The 17,802-nt window shown below is 48.4% G+C and overlaps 1 protein-coding gene across 4 annotated transcripts in view; it reads right to left on the bottom strand.

Moving 5' to 3' along the window:
• SEZ6L (seizure related 6 homolog like) overlaps nt 1–17,802 on the bottom strand; it is a 192,606-nt gene that overhangs the window by 30,585 nt on the left and 144,219 nt on the right. The window lies entirely within an intron of this gene.

The raw sequence follows: 17,802 nt of genomic DNA, 5'->3' as shown, positions 1-17,802 counted from the left end.
GCCTGCCAGTGCAGGAGATCTAAGAGACACGGTTTTGATCCCTGGAGGACGGCATGGCGGACCACTCTAGTATTCTTGCCTGGAGAATCCTATGGACAGAGGAGACTGTGGGCTACAGTCCGTGGGAGTCACACAGAGTCAGACACAATTGGAGCAACTTAGCATGCACACAGCATGTGGCAGGCGCTGTGTGGCGCTCAGAAAACAGGAGGAGCCACAGAACAGTAGTCTGTTCAGACTAGAAAGCCAGGGATTGCGACAGGAGTTATCATCGTAAGTGCAGAGAAGGGAGTCTAACGTAGATGGGGCGCAGCATGGAAGCCTCCCTGGAGGAGGTGGCACTTGCTCAGGACCCAAAAGAAAGAGAAGGGGACCACAAGGCAGGCGTGCAGGAGAGGCAGAGAGGGCAGTGCCCGTGGCAGAGGGAGGAAGGGAGAAGGGTCACGGCTCCCAAAGGGGCACACCTGGCGGCCCCTGTGCCCAGCTTTGGGAACAGACGTGGGAATGGAGACTAGGCCACGAAGGATTTAGAGAGCCAAGTTTAGGTCCTCTGGGTGTCACCTTGCAGGGGATGGAAGACACGAAAGGATATTAAACAGGAGCATCCTGACGGACCAACTCACTGCCAGAGGAAAGGCATTCCAGGAAACGGCCTTCAGTGAAGTTCTGGGAACTGATGCGGGATGATGACGCCTCCCCCCACCAAGCTTCATCCAACGCCCAAGGGCAGTGTTTGCTGCCACTCTGGGAGCAGGGAGGAGATAAGAAAACTGCCCCTGGTGGTGCTTCGAGGAGTAAGAACAAAGCGACACAAACACAAGGCCCGCCACTGAAGGTCTGCTTCCAGCAGGCAGGGGTGCGCGGCATCCTCCATCCCTCATGTCTAGTTGCTCCAACGAGTGGCTTTGGGAGATTCCAACTGCCCCCACACCCTCCATCAGCTTCCCCTGCACCACTCCTCAGAATATCCTCTCCTGAAAAAAAGGTCTGCGCTTGCTTTGCACACAGGGCTTTAAGACTAAGTTCCCAGACTCTGCCTATCCCCTGCCAGTTTCCAACTAAATGACAACCTCTAAACCCCTATTACATTTACATTCTGGAGTCACTACCTTATTCTGCATACAGTAGGTGCCCAGTAGATGCTACGCTATGAAAGAGGCTGCCGGAGACTCTATTTGGCAACAGAAATAGTAGGGTTAATGTCAGCTTTTGGACTATGGAAGAGCCTCTTAACTCTAAGTACCGTGAAACATCAATGGCTCATGAAAGCGCTGGAGCAGGCCAGTATGAAACGCAGCAGAGTGGAGACGTTTGTTCCATAAGCCGACTTCACAGCCAATTTGCTGCAACAGTGGTTTGCAGACATGCATGACTTCACTTTATTCTATCATTCATTTCAATGATCTCAGTGCAGCAGAAGCATCTTCTAGGGTGCAAAGACCTTTCATTTGAAAACCCAAGAGCAACTATCTGTTCTTTCTAAAATAGGAAGGAACAGTGCTCTGAGAAGAGCACACAGCCTTGGGAATCAGAAAGGTCTGGTTTGATTCCTGTTTCGACACTTTGATGGAGGGCGTGTGGTTTTTCTGAAGTTCCTTGCCTATGAATTGGGCTTACCATTTCCAGTCTATGTCATGGGATTTCAGAGTGATGTAAGGGATGCAGGAGATCTGGGATCAGATTCTAGGTTCACTGATAGCACCTGGGCAGAATGTTATGTCATGTTGTAATGTTATTATGGGCATCATCACCATCCCCATCATCACCACCACCATCATCATCACCAACACCACCACAACCATTATCATCACCATCAACACCATCATGACCACAACCATCATCAACACCATCATCAACATCACCACAAACATCAACACCACCGCTACCATCACCACCACCACAAAAATCATCATCATTATCATCACGACCATTATAATCATCACCACCACCACCATCATCATCATCATCAACACCACCACCACCATTATCATCACTACCACCACCACCATCACCACCATCCCGATCATCATCACCACCACCAACACCATCACTACCACCATCATTATCATCACCACCATTATGACCAACACCAACACCACCACCATCATGACCATCATCACCACCATCACCATCAGTACCATCACCACCACCACCACCATCATTATCATAACCACGATCATCACCATCATCAACACCGCTGCCATCATCAACACCACCACCATCACAATCCCCACTTTGATGCTTACCAAGAAAACAGTAATGATAAAAATCAGCCTGGAGCTGCTGCCTTCCTGGAGGCAGAACAAAGGAAGAAAGGGGAGGTACTGGGAGTGAGCCGCCCATCACTGGCAAGAACAGAGATGTTTCCCAGGTCTGGATGTGAACCTTGATGGAGGCAGCCCCTGTGCATCTCCTTAAAAATGGTCCCACCCTGAAAGGGCAATAGAATCCAGCAGAGGGCAAGGTCCAGACCATCCAGGCTGCTGCTGTTCAGTCATTTCAGTCGTGTCCGACTCTGTGTGACCCCATAGACGGCAGCCTACCAGGCTCCCCTGTCCCTGGGATTCTCCAGGCAAGAACACTGGAGTGGGTTGCCATTTCCTTCTCCAATGCATGAAAGTGAAAAGTGAAAGGGAAGTCGCTCAGTCATGTCTGACTCTTAGCGACCCCATGGACTGCAGCCCACCAGGCTCCTCCATCCATGGGATTTTCCAGGCAAGAGTACTGGAGTGGGGTGCCATTGCCTTCTCTGCCAATATCAAATACGCTCTATAAGAGCAAGGAAAAAAGATTAGCACTCTATACCTTCCATAGTGTAACAGGGTGGTGACATTTGGCTGTCCTGTGAGAAAGAAATAGCCCAGAGCCCCTTTCCCTTTGCAGAATTCCCAGCCCAAGAAGACCTGTAGAGGGAGGGGTGAGCTTTTACAACAAATAATCTTTAGAGCTATATGATTATTAGACTCAACTACACTTGTTGTGACCAGAAGACCCATGAAAACAAAGCTTTCAGCCAGAGAAGCAAAACAATGGAGAAGGTGCATGAAGGATAGTGGGAGAAAGAATAAAGGTACTTTCTCCTGTATCCTTCTTGTTCAGTCGCTCAGTCGTGTCTGACTCTTTGCGACCCTGTGGACTGCAGCACACCAGGCTTCCCTGTCCTTCTGGATCCATCTTTTTGAGAGGCTGGTTCCAATGATATATACAAATGCTGGTAATTGATTTTCCCTCCTGATCCAAAGATGAGCCTGTGTTTTTGCTTGCCTATTCAGCTGTGTTTGATACACTGAGTTCATCCAGGGTCCCTGCCGCTGGGCCACCCCCCAGCAATCGAGAGGAAAACGCAGAGACTTAACGGCGGGCAGATTGGCCACAGGGCAGAGCAGGGCTTTCAGCAGGGGATAGAAGAGAGATGTCAGCTAGATACAATCTGAGGAGGCGCCGAGAAATCAGGATGTCAGTTTGACTCCAGTGCCAACGGGAGATGGAGAGGTGCTGGCAGGCAGGCGGGTTTGATCTGACTGGAATTGGGTGTAGCAGGTCCCCCGCAGGGAGGATTCCACAGGAAGACAGAGCTCCCCACGGCCAGCCCCCGCCTGTGCCAGCCCCCCTTAGCTGTCAGAGGGAAAGGCTTTCCTTGGGCGCAGGGGTCTTGAGCTCTTGCCGGAAGATCGCGGCCTCTGCGTCTCCTTCGACACAACAAGCCATCTCTTTCTCCTTAGTCTCTGCCATTGGCTTTTCTCCATCTTTCAGCTGGATTGTGGGGTGATCTGAAGGCTTACTGACTCCGTCCTACCCTGGCTCCCACCCCTCTCCCAGCAGCAGTCAGGTAAATCCTTCCCAAACACAAACCTGGACGCCTTCCCTTAACAGTTCAGTAGAGGAGCAGACGAGGTCTATTCACCCAATGGAATCTTATTCAACCATGAAAAGTGTCTGGGGACAAGACCTCACTTAGCATTTAAGTGACGCTACCGGCTCAGTATTACCCATTCAAATAGCAACCCCACAAACTAAGACATATTACCATTTCCTCACAGAGAAGGAAACTGAAGGTCAGCCAGGAGAAGCCATCTGCCCAAGGTCACATATGTGGTCACATATGATCCACACCTTGGATCAAACCTATGTCTGTCAGAGCAAAAGCCCAAGATAGGAACCACTGTTTCATACAACATCCCATGAAATTCCCACACAGATGTGCCCCCAAAGTGTACCCAGACAAGGACCTATTGTATAGCATGGGGAACTATATTCAATATTTTGCAATAATCTATAAGGGAAAATAATCTGAAAAAAACACTTATAACTGAATCAACTTGCTGTATGCCCGAAACACATACAACACTGTAAATCAACAACACTTCAATAAAAACAAGAAAGAAAAAATATGCTCAGGTTCAGTCTTATCTCAGAAAATGCAAATTAAAAATTACAAATAAAACTTGCAGAATGAGGAAGCCTTGTTTCACTGTTCCCTGCATCCCAATATGCCTTTGGTTCACATGCTGTCATGACTAGAGTTCATTTGAATATTTCTTCTTTCTACAGACTCCCCATGTAAAAAATATTTTGTCTCCTAAACATTTTACATTTCTTGGTCACAAATTTGTTTCATCTTGTTGCTGATGGCATACAACAGAGTATGTGATAAAGTCAGTGTTAAACTGACTACTTGGTCTGGGTGGTTTTATTTCAGTAGAATGAGATTTGTTACAATTTTGCAAATATTTTAAGAGTCTGGAAAAGATGCTTAAGAAACGGATATAGCGTTTGCCTCGATGGAGGGGGCTGTTTGCTGGGGAAGGGTGGGAAACTTTCACAGTAGACCCTTCTGTACCTTTGGGGTTTGAATCATGTGGGTATTTTATCTCTTCAACAAAGGATAAAACCAGCCCGAGGGACCCTCATCATAGCTTCCACAAGGGTCAAGAAAGCCAAAGAGGTGAAGATAGAATGTAAATTTGAATCTGACATATATTAGCAAGTGTACTTCCTCTTGACCAGCAGAGGGCAGTGTGCACTTAAGCAAGACACAGGCATCTCTTTCCCCTGCAGGGCAACCCCATCTCCCCATCCTTACTCCAACAAACCAGGACCCTGTAAGTGGGGAGAAGGTGGTAGGGGAGCTTTGTAACCGCTGAGCTGTAGTTAATATTCCACAGAAGGCGCAGAAAGAAATGACGAGCAAGCCACCTTGCTTCTCTTACTCCTTTCCTAACAAACATCTGACCTTTGCTTAGCAATCTCGCCTTTAAAAGCCTCTCCTGAGTAGTATTCACAAGACGATTTGCGGTAGACAAACATCTTTGGAAATGTCTAATGGTTATGTATTTATTTAAATGTGAATTAGAAAAATATATAAATATATGGTTTGCACATCAAACTTCTCATTTCATGGACATTATCTTGCTTAGAGGAAGTCAAGTGAAAAAGGCAAGCCAATTTAAGGAGGGAAATAAAAAGCGGCTGGTAATAGAATTGGGCTGTGGAAATAGCAAAAATTAGCCCACAGAATTCCACTCCGTTTTTCAGCCTTTCAGGACTTCCATGGGGTCCACGGGGCAGGGGAGGGGCGGGCAGCCCATCTCTGCTGTCTCAAACATCTTTGGACACCAGATCCTTTGCAGCCTCAAGACCTGCCTTAGCCAGGCTGGTTCTCTAATCTGGAATGGCTCTCCTCTCCTCTCTGCCTGACGTCATTTTATAGGTCCCTCTGCGCTTCCTACACCCTCCTGCATCTATGGCCGTATGAAGCTAGCCAAGGCTTTCAGAAGGCTTCCTCAGAGCCAGGAGCTGTTCTTAGCACTTCACACGCGCCCTTTCATTTTATCCTCAGATGAACTCTCCAAGAAGCATCATTCTTACTCATTCCACAGATAAGCAAACTGAGGCACCCAGAGGTGAAGAAACACGCTGAAGCTCACAGCTGGTCATACGGGAGAGCTGTGTAGTTATAAGGCGTGATTCTAGCACTGAACCGTGGGACTCTACCTGCCTATGTCAGCTCTCATACCAGGCTGCGAGCTCCCCGAAGGGACATGCCCAAGCTCAGGGCTTCATAAAGGTGAAATAAATGATGAATGATGGTGAATTTATTTCTGCTTTTTCCAGGTGAGCAAACTGAGGCTCAGAGGGATTCAATGACTTTCTCAAGAAAACACCACCTTGCAATCAAGGCAGGACCTCCACCGGACCACAGAGATGGGTGATTAAATACACCATTGACTTTAAATAAGGGAAAGAGGAGCAGAACCCATAAATGCAGTTGTAAGTGCAATAAAACTTCTATAAAACACGTTTTTTCTGAAGGCCTTAAGAAAAAGACTTGTTTAGAATTCTTTTGTATCCGTTTTCTCTTCATATCCCCTCAGCCACATGGTGAGGAGACCTGAGAAAATGAAGTCCCATTTCACAGAGAAGTAAACTGAGCCCACGAAGGCCCAGATCCCAAGGCCTTGGCTCCTTCACGAAGCCACGCGGCCAATGCCAGGCGCTCCCTGGCACCGTGGAATTGCTGAGGGACCCTCTGGCCCAGGGCTAATTTGGTTTCAATTTAATTTGATAGAATAGAAGGTGGGACAAGAAACCATGTCACCTCCGGGGAGGGCAGAGAAAACCAATCTCTCTGGCTCCCTAAAAAGACCCATTAAAGCATAAAAAATGAACAGTTTTCTCATTTCCTTCTCTGTCCTTCCCTATGTCTCTGCTTTCTTTCCTTCCTTTCTCTTCCAGATGCTCACCAAGTGCATGTCTGTGTAGGGCTCAGACCCAGCCTTCACTCAGTCCCGGCTACACAAGAGAATCTCTGGGGAGATTTAAAAACTCCCGATGATGTCCAGGCTGCATCCCAGGTCAACGGGACCCTCAGCATCTCGGGGTGCAGGTCCCGGGCATCAGTGTCACTGAAGTTCCCCAGGAGGTTGTGCTGGCAGCCGGGACTGACGGCTGCTGCCCTGGAGGTTTCGATGTGGGTGAGACCCCACCTCTGTTCTGCCTCTCTTCCCTCCTTTTCCTCCACTTTTCTCCTTGTCTTGACCAATTCCCCCTCGGATCTCCAATCAGAAGGAGAAGAAACATACTCCCCCCTCACTGGATGTGCCTTTCCTCTGGGGCCACCCCACGGGCTGACCTGCCTCATCCCTGGGCTGAGCTGATTCACAACACGGCGGGCAAGGCTTCAGCAGGATCAACAATAAGGCACATCGCCCCCAGCGCTGCAGACCAGTGGCAAGCCCAGCACTTCTCAGCTGCCTTGCTGGGAAAGCAGAGAGAAATCAGTCCGTAGCCGCCATGGCGCTTTTTGCTCCATCTTGAGAGGTAGTGTGAAGAGAATGAACTCTGGGTTCAAATCCTCAGTGTGCTGGTTTCTAGCTAGGCGACCTTGAGAAAGTGACTTAACCTCATTGATCCTCAGTGTCCTCACCTGTAAAATGGGGATAATATTGCTGAAAGCTGTCAACATCATAGTCAATGCCAGGAATTCAATTAACAGAGCATATTTTTTTTTGTCTGTGAAAAAAATATATTCGTAATGAATTATACAGCCTGCTAAGGGGAGAGGGTTGTGGTGTCAGGAGATATCATTGAGAGCCCCCCTCCCCCTGTTGCTTCTTTGCTTTGTGACTATGGACAAGGCACTTGCCCAGCCTGGGCCTCAGTTTTTCTAGATGAAAATCTCAGAACGCACCAATTGTAAAAAAAAAAAAGAAAAGAAAAGAAAAGCAAGAAAGTGTGGCCACAGTTTCCTTCTGCTTCACGCTTTCCTTCTTCCCAAGAGGTCGGACCCCCATCTTCCCTGCCCTCTCCATCATGAGCAGGTAAGGGATGGGGTTGAGAACTCAGGGATTCGGACACAGGCTGGTGAAGCTTGGGTTTCCCGCACCCAAGGGTGGCCAGAGGCGGCCTCGCGGCCCTTCCCGGACTTTCCTGTGTGCAGACGCCCACATCACTCCCTCTTTCTGGACAGGAGTTTCTCCACATTTACACAGTTAGTGGGTGGGACGGAGGCCTTCTTCATTTTAGGACCTCTGAGTCAGGGTAAAAGAGCTGAACTTGAGAGAGTATAATTAAAGCATAAATTAGAGTTTAATTAAGGGTGGGTTGGGACTTGTGGTGTGTGTGTAGTGTGTGTGGTGTGTTGTCTGTGTGTCTTGTGTGTGTAGTGTGTATGGGGTATGTGTGTAGTGTGTGTGTTGTGTTGTGTGTGTAGTGTGTATGGTGTCTGTGTAGTGTGTGTGGTGTGTTATCTGTGTGTGGTGTGTGTGTAGTGTGTGTGGTGTGTTGTGTGTATGGTGTCTGTGTAGTGTGTGTGGTGTGTTATCTGTGTGTGGTGTGTGTGTAGTGTGTATGGGGTTTGTGTATAGTGTGTGTGTGTTGTGTGTGTAGTGTGTACGGGGTATGTGTATAGTGTGTGTGGTGTGTTGTGTGTGTAGTGTGTGTGGTGTGTTATGTGTGTGTGTTGTATGTGTAGTGTGTATGGGGTATGTGTGTAGTGTGTGTGGTGTGTAGTGTGTGTGTTGTGTGTGTGGTGTGTTGTGTGTGTAGTGTGTATGGGGTATGTGTGTGTTGTGTGTGTAGTATGTGTGGTATGTTGTGTGTGTAGTGTGTGTGGTGTGTTATCTGTGTGTGTTGTGTGTGTAGTGTGTATGGGGTATGTGTGTGTAGTGTGTATGGGGTATGTGTGTGTTGTGTGTGTAGTATGTGTGGTATGTTGTGTGTGTAGTGTGTGGTGTGTTATCTGTGTGTGTTGTGTGTGTAGTGTGTATGGGGTATGTGTGTAGTGTGTGTGGTGTGTAGTGTGTGTGTGTGGTGTGTTGTGTGTGTAGTGTGTATGGGGTATGTGTGTAGTGTGTGTGGTGTGTTGTGTGTGTAGTGTGTGTGGTGTGTTATCTGTGTGTGTTGTGTGTGTAGTGTGTATGGGGTATGTGTGTAGTGTGTGTGTGTTGTGTGTGTAGTGTGTATGGGGTATGTGTATAGTGTGTGTGTGCTGTGTGTGTAGTGTGTGGGGGGTATGTGATCTGTGTGGTGCGCACGTTGTGATCTGTATGTGGTGTGTGACGTGTGTGTTATGTACGTATGTGATATGTGGGGTGTAAGATGTGTGTGGGGTGTGCATGTATCTGTGTGGTTGTGCATGCATGGTATGTGAGTGCACACAAGCGCACACACACACTCCTGTGCAGAGAAACGCAGCCCCGGGCCCCGCATCGCTGGAGGAAGGTGCTCCGGGCTGTCACAGCGGGAGCCGACAGCTGCCGGATCTGTTTGCTGTCACTCTGAGTCCCCATCATGACACACCCTCTTGAAGCCATCCCCTCGTACAGCCTGGTGTGGCTCATCTCAGCTGCCAAAACACATCCCGTGCAACCCAGGGCAGGCTCCGGGAGGGCAGGAACGGTCCTCCAGGAAAAAACCAACCGTTGGGAACCTCGAGGGCTCCCCCGGGCTTCCCCTGGAGGTGTGATGTAGCTGCACAGGGGCCCCCCGGCCGTCACAGGGCCATGCTTGGAGCCTCTGCCCCCGCCTGGCTGCCAGACCCCACTGTGTGAACTCACGGGTTGTTTAGAGAATTAACTAAGTTGACAGAGGTGATGCACTCCAAAGAGTTTGGCGTGCAGTAACTGAGTGTTTTCTCCAAGCCTCTGATAAGCTAACGCAATGCCAGGCACGTGGTGGGTCCTCACCGAACACTGGCTGGAGAGTGAGTGCCAGGGTCACTGCACATCAGACAAGTGATGTGGCTCGCGGGACGTCAGATCTAACTACGTCTGAGCGCTGTGGGCTCCTGGGTGTGCACCAGCAAGGCAGGGGCCAGGCTTGAGATGGGGGGTGGAGGGGGGTGGTCCCTCCCACGGCTGCAGATGCCAAGGCTGCGAAGAGCTGACACAGCCGAGGAGTGGAAAAGGGCATGTGCTGGGGAGGACCTGTCCTAGGACTGTGTTTCCGGTTACCACTCACACCAAAAACGGGGGGAAGGGGAGTGATCAATCAGTAGGACGTCTGGGGAGTGCCTTAGGATGAAGCTTCTTCATCCCTCAGTGCCCGAAGTTGGGGGCAACATCTGTGTGTGTGTGTGTGTATAGTTGTATAATAGAGCTCAATTTGTACACACATCATGGAAGGAGTTCATCATCATCATCATCATCACAGCTGCCAAGTAAACTACTGAGTGTGTGCATGGTGTCAGGCCCTTGCCAAGAGTTCCATCTTCCCAGGAACTCTAAGAGGTGGGGACTCTATTACTATCATCCTCCTTTTAAAGGCAGGGAATTGAAGCTCACAGAAGTAAAGTGATTCATCCGAGGTCACACAGCCAATGAGGCGCAGAGTTAGGACCTGAACTCAAAACTTCCTTTGCTGTTGTCGTTCAGTTGCTAAGTTGTGTCCCACTCTTGTCGATCCCGCAGTCTGCAGCACAACAGGCTTCCCTGTCCTTCACTATCTCCTGGAGCTTGCTCAAACTCATGTCCATTGAGTTGGTGATGCCATTCAACCAACTCATTCTCTGTCGTCCCCTTCTCCTCCTGCCTTCTTCAGTTTTTCTCAGCATCAGGATCTTTTCCAATGAGTCGGCTCTTCGCATCAGGTGGCCAAAATATTGGAGCTTCAGCTTCAGCATCAGTCTTTCCAATGAATATTCAAGGCTGATTCCCTTTAGAACCGACGGGTTTGATCTCCTTGCAGTTCAAGGAACTCTCAAGAGTCTTCTCCAGCACCATAGTTCAAAAGCATCAACTCTTCAGTGCTCAGCCTTTTTTGTGGTCCAGTTCTCACATCCATACATGACTATTGGAAAAACCATAGCTTTGACTAGACGGATCTTTGACAGCAAAGTGATGTCTCTGCTTTTTAATATGCTATCTAGGTTTGTCATAGCTTTTCTTCCAAGGAGCAAGTGTATTTTTAAATTTCATGGCTGCAGTCACCATCCTCTATGACAGGCAAAAGAAGGGCTTTTCCTCTTCCTGAAAAAGTCTCAGGATCTTTTGAGAGTGCCTTCCGCATGTCAAGAAGCATCAGGTGGAGACAGAAACATTTTCTGATTCTTTATGCCAGGCACTGAGCCCTGGGTAGAATTCATAGCTGTGGGATCATAGGCAAGTTACTTTACTTCTCTGGGCCTCAGTTTCTTCATCTGTAAAATGGGGATGATGATAGTCATCTCCTAGGGACAGTTGTGCACAGGGATATCATTTGGAGCTTCGGACTGGGACCAGGAGACCTGAGTTCTCACCCCTACTCTTTGTTGGGTTTAGCTTGAGTGCAGAAATTATTTCAAAGCTCTGGGGCTCCCTCTGTGTCCAGACCCTTTGTATGGAGGCTCCCAAACATCTGCCACCAAGAAATGGAGTCCACTTCTCCATCCCTCGAATCTGGTCTGGCCCTTCCTTTGTGATTCGCCATAGGATACCAATGATGTCGTGCCAATTCCTGGTCTAGGCTCACTCAAGAGGCAGTGAATGCTTCTGCTAATGGCTGTGGAATGCTGGCCAGTTGCTACAGGAAGGAGACCAAGCCAGCTGTTGGATGATGAGAGACCCATGGAGTAGAGGTGAGCCATCCCCGGCTACGGCTGCTTAGACTGACAGCCAGCCCACCCCAAATACGTGAGGCCAGCCATGGACCCATGGGGCCACCTACCTGGCCCATAGTTGTCCACAGACACAGCAGAGAGTCAGCTCAGACCAGGAGAATCCCCCTTGCTGACCTGCAGACTCATGAGACAGGACACAAATTTTCTGCCAAAGCCTTTGACTGTGTGGATCACAATAAATTGTGGAAAATTCTTCAAGAGATGAGAATACCAGACCACCTGATCTGCCTCTTGAGAAATCTGTATGCAGGTCAGGAAGCAACAGTTAGAACTGGACATGGAACAACAGACTGGTTCCAAATAGGAAAAGGAGTTCGTCAAGGCTGTATATTGTCATCCTGTTTATTTAACTTATATGCAGAGTACATCATGAGAAACGCTGGACTGGAAGAAACAAGCTGGAATCAAGATTGCCGGGAGAAATATCAATAACCTCAGACATGCAGATGACACCACCCTTATGGCAGAAAGTGAAGAGGAACTCAAAAGCCTCTTGATGAAAGTGAAAGTGGAGAGAGAAAAAGTTGGCTTAAAGCTCAACATTCAGAAAATGAAGATCATGTCATCTGGTCCCACCACTTCATGGCAAATAGATGGGGAAATAGTGGAAACAGTGTCAGACTTTATTTTTCTGGGCTCCAAAATCACTGCAGATGGTGATTGCAGCCATGAAATTAAAAGATGCTTACTCCTTGGAAGGAAAGTTATGACCAACCTAGATAGCATATTCAAAAACAGAGACATTACTTTGCCAACAAAGGTTCGTCTAGTCAAGGCTATGGTCTGTGGTCATGTATGGATGTGAGAGTTGGACTGTGAAGAAGGCTGAGTGCTGAAGAATTGATGCTTTTGCACTGTGGTGTTGGAGAAGACTCTTGAGAGTCCCTTGGACTGCAAGGAGATCCAACCAGTCCATTCTGAAGGAGATCAGCCCTGGGATTTCTTTGGAAGGAATGACGCTAAAGCTGAAATTCCAGTACTTTGGCCCTCATGCAAAGAGTTGATTCATTGGAAAAGACCCTGATGCTTGGAGGGATTGGGGGCAGGAGGAGAAGGGGACGACAGAGGATGAGATGGCTGGATGGCATCACTGACTCGATGGACGTGAGTCTCAGTGAACTCCGGGAGTTGGTGATGGACAGGGAGGCCTGGCGTGCTGTGATTCATGGGGTCGCAAAGAGTAGGACACGACTGAGCGACTGATCTGATCTGATCTGATCACTGAATTTGGGGGTAATTTGTTATACGGCAATAGCTGACTGAGAGGGCAATCTTGGGACAGGCTTTCCCCATCTCTGGGCCACAGTTTCCTCATGTGAAACAGGATGAAATTTGGGCTCTATGAACTGTGCTGCTCCAGATTCCCTAGAGTTTTTGGCTCTGGAAAAAAATCCTTTCTCTCTCCACTAATGGACTGGAGGGCTTTCTTTCTATTGCGGCCATTTCTCTTCATGATTTATGCTTGCTGTCTGGATATGGGTTCCCTTGTGGCTCAGATGATAAAGAATCTTCCTGCAATGCAGGAGACCTGAGTTCAATCTCTGGGTTGGGAAGATCCCCTGGAGACGGGCATGGCAACCCACACCAGTATTCTTGCCTGGAGAATCCCATGGACAGAGGAGCCTGGTGGGATACAGACCATGGGGTTGCAGAGTTGGACACAAATGATTGACTAACACATTGAGTGTCTGTGCTTCTGGGGGGCTGCCCTCAACTCTTTAAAAATATATACTAGTGGCATGCAGGATCTTTGCTTCATCATGCAGGATATTCCATTGCAGCACACGGACTCTGTAGTTGTGGCTGTGGGCTCTCTAGTCATGGTGTGTAGTGTCTCTAGTCGTGGCTGTGGGCTCTCTAGTCGTGGCTGTGGGCTCTCTAGTCATGGTGTGTAGTGTCTCTAGTCGTGGCTGTGGCTCTCTAGTCATGGCTGTGGCTCTCTAGTCGTGGCTGTGGGCTCTCTAGTCGTGGCTGTGGGCTCTCTAGTCGTGGCTGTAGCTCTCTAGTCGTGGCTGTGGCTCTCTAGTCGTGGCTGTGGGCTCTCTAGTCGTGCTGTGTGGGCTCTCTAGTTGTGCTGCGCAGGCTCCAGAGTGCTTGGGCTCATCAGTGGCGGCACACGGATCTCAGTTCCCCAACCAAAGACTGAACCCCTGTCCTCATACTGCAGTGTGGAGTCTTAACCACTGGAGCAGCAGGGAAGTGCCTGCCCTCAGCTCTCGGCTCTCCCTTCTTGCCTGGCTCTTGGGCTGAGTTCTCACCTCCCAAAGAAGCTATATCTGTTTGATGGACAGGAGTGCCCCTGGACAGGCACTTAATTTTTAGGGCTTGGAATTAACTTAGCGCAGAACGGGTTGGCAGCAGCTGAAGAGACATATTCCATAGCTATCAATCATATGGTTACTGGGGTTTGCTATTAGGTTCTTTTATTTCTTGGCTGATGGATTGTGCTGGGGTCCATAAACAGGGCGAGATTTGGGGCTGTGCTCCACAGTGGACCCAAGAAAAGCAAACCGGAGCTTGGCTGAAATTTCATTTTTCCAGAAACATATATATGTATATATAGAGAGGAAGTAGGTGTATATATATATATATGAAGTAGATGTCCAGGAAAAGGGAGGAGGGTATCTCTTCAAGCCTCAATATTTCCTTCTGTAAAATGGGTCAAGGGATTTCTCCTTCGCTGAACACTTCATTATCATTTACTGTGTGGGTATAATACTGGATTTTGGCCCCAGAGACCTGGGTTCAAATCCCGCTTGGTTTCTTTCTAGCTGGGTGACCGTGGGCAAGTGACTTCACCTCTCTGAGCCTCTTGAGTTTTCCCATCTGTAAAATGGGGGCAATCACAATGTGACCACACAGGTTTCTCAAGTGAGAGTTATATGACTTGAAAAGCACTTAGTGGCTGGCAAACAGGAAATGCTCAATGAATTTAGATATTTTGATGCCAATGATAACTGCCATCATCATTCATGAAATAATTCCTGCCAAGTGTTTGCCATAAAGTCTGGCATATAGTAGGGATGATTATCTGCCAATTTGATGCCAGAAACCTTACTGAGAACTTTACATGTTGTTTAATAAACCTACACATTCAAGATATCTCTCTCTCTCTCTTTTATTCAACAGATATTTATTGAGCACTTACTGTGTGCCAGGCCCTGGGGATATAAGCAAAATATCCCATTGCAAGGCAGCCACCTTCTGTCACCTGCCTGAAAATGCAGTCTGTAAGCAGCAGAGTCAGACTTCAGAGGAACTCTCTCTGACCCTAAAAGAGCTGATACCCACTCTAATGGCAGAAAGTGAAGAAGAACTAAGAACCTCTTGATGAGGGTGAAAGAGGAGAGTGAAAAAGCTGGCTTCAAACTCAAACTTAAAAAAATGAAGATCATGGCATCTGGTCCCATCACTTCATGGCAAACAGATGGGGAAAAGTGGAAGCAGTGACAGATCTTATTTTCCTGGGCTCCAAAATCACTTTGGATGGTGACTGCAGCCACAAAATTAAAAGACGCTTGCTCCTTGGAAGAAAAGCTGTGACAAACCTAGACAGAGTATTAAAAAGCAGAGACATCACTTTGCCAACAAAGATCCATATAGTATAAGCTATGGTTTTTCCAATAGTCATATATGGATGTGAGAGTTGGACCATAAAGAAGGCTGAGCACCAAATAATTGATGCTTTTGTACTGTGGTGTTGGAGAAGACTCTTGGGAGTCCCTTGGACTGCAAGGAGATCCAACCAGTCAATCCTAAAGGAAATCAACCCTCAATATTCACTGGAAGGACTGATGCTGAAGCTCCAATACTTTGGCCACCTGATGCAAAGAGTCAACTCACTGGAAAATACTCTGATGCTGGGAAAGACTGAGACAGAGGATGAAATGGTTGGATGGCATCACTGACTCAATGGATATGAGTTTGAGCAAACTCCAGGAGATAATGAAGGACAGGGAAGCCTGGTGTGCTGCAGTCCATGGCATCTCGAAGAGTCAGACATGACTTAGCTACTGAACAACAACTCTTTGACTCTAGAAGCTTTGTGTCTGGCATGCAGCATCTCCGAGGTTGTGGCCCCAGGGCTCAGCTCTTGCAGCCACACTCAGGCTGTCTTTCAGGGCCTAACTCTGACTTGCTGCGCAGTGCTGGGCAAGCCACCTTCCCTCTCTGGGCCTCCTGCCAGGTATTCCATTCTTGAGCCTCTTCTCCAACCACTCCTTGGTTTCTTTATTCCCCTTTTTATGCTTTACATTTTGAGAGAGCAAGAATGAGAAAGGAGAGAGATTTCAGAAATTCAGAAGGCTTCAGGGACTTCCGTCGTGGTCCAGTCACTGGGGCTGTATGCTCCCAACGCAGGGGGCCTGGGTCCAATCCCCGCTCAGGGAACTAGGTCTTTTAGCTGTGGTAAGACCCCATGTGTTGCAAAGACGATCAAAGATCCTGTGTACTGCAACTAAGACCCTGGCTGCTGCTGCTGCTGCTGCTGATGCTAAGTCGCTTCAGTCGTGTCCAACTCTGTGTGACCCCATAGATGGCAGCCCACCAGGCTCCACTGTCTCTGGGATTCTCCAAGCAAGAATACTGGAGTGGGTTGCCATTTCCTTCTCCAATGCATGAAGTGAAAAGTGAAAGTGAAGTCGCTCAGTCATGTCCGACTTTTATCGACCCCATGGACTGCAGCCTACCAAGCTCCTCCATCCATGGGATTTTCCAGGCAAGAGTACTGGAGTGGGTTGCCATTGCCTTCTCCGGAGACCCTGGCACAGCCAAATAAATAAATAAATATATTTTTAAAAAATTCTGAAAGATTTAAAAGATTCACATCCAGATGCACTTTAGGGTAAGCAGCGGATTCCTGACGGAACTGGCAAGTACAAGGTGGGTCAAGGACTAGGTATTTTGGGTATGAAGGAGGTACAGTCTGGGGGCTCCTGACTCATCCTACCCACCTTCTTACCTATGATACTGACAACACAATTAGAGGGTTCTAATTACTGCTGCTCCTTGGAAGAAAAGCTATGACCAACCTAGATAGCACATTAAAAAGCAGAGACGTTACTTTACCAACAAAGGTCCAAATAGTCAAAGCTACGGTTTTTCCAATAGTCATGTATGGATACGAGAGTTGGACCATAAAGGAGGCTGAGCACTGAAGAATTGATGCTTTTGAACTGTGGTGTTGGAGAAGACTCTTGAGAGTCCCTTGGACTGCAAGGAGATCCAACCAGTCCATCCTAAAGGAAATCAGTCCTGGGTGTTCATTGAAAGGACTGCTACTGAAGCTGAAGCTCCAGCAGTTTGGCCACCTGATATGAAGAGCCAACTCATTGGAAAAGACCCTGATGCTGGGGAAGATTGAAGGTAGGAGGAGAAGCGGATGACAGAAGATGAGAAGCTTGGATGGTATCACTGACTCGAGTGATACCATCACTCGAGTTTGAGCAAGCTCTGGGAGTTGGTGATGGACAGGGAAGCCTGGCGTGCTGCAGTCTATGCGGTCACAGAGTCGGATAGGACTGAGCCACTGAACTGAACTGAACAAGGTGGCTGCTGCAGTTCAGGGCATCCTCTGCGATGCCTGTAACACTGCTTGAGTCCTTGGTTCACAGGGGCCCCTCGGGCAATGCCCTTTTGCCATTACAGTTTCACCAAAGGACACTCCTCAGAATCCTGCTTGGAGGCCACCCTTTCTGTGACATTTCCATAACCCCAGTGCCTCAACCCAGCCCCTCCAGCCACAGCACTGTGCCTGTATTCCGCGGAGTTGTCTGCTTATGGTCCTACTTCCCTTCCTGACCTGTGAGTTGCTGGAGGCCTGGGACCCTGCCGGCTTCATCACTGAGACATATAGCTGCTGCCCCCAAAAGGTTGTTCAAGTCAATGCAAGTGTAGGCTATGGTGTGCATGTGAGCCCTGGCTCTGTCCTTCCCCAGCTGTGGGAACTGAGGCAGCCGCTTCGCTCTCTGCGGTGTCATTCCCGAATCCACAAAGCGGTGGGGATCAAGGCGGACTCATGAGGATCCCTGGCACCTGTAGTCCTCATTGACGAAGCGCCAACTACATGCCGGGCCCCATGTGATGCGCTCTGCATACGTTATCTCTAAATTTGGGTAATTACCCCTCTGCAATTATCTCTGCTCACATTAGCGCTAATTTATGTAATTATTATCTCCACATAATAATGTTCACATTCGTTACTGCTC

Source organism: Bos taurus, chromosome 17, assembly GCF_002263795.3.
Source record: "Bos taurus isolate L1 Dominette 01449 registration number 42190680 breed Hereford chromosome 17, ARS-UCD2.0, whole genome shotgun sequence".
Classification (NCBI taxonomy): domain Eukaryota; kingdom Metazoa; phylum Chordata; class Mammalia; order Artiodactyla; family Bovidae; genus Bos; species Bos taurus.
Note: the sequence above shows the minus strand (reverse complement) of the source record. Positions and strands in the feature narration are given on the sequence as shown.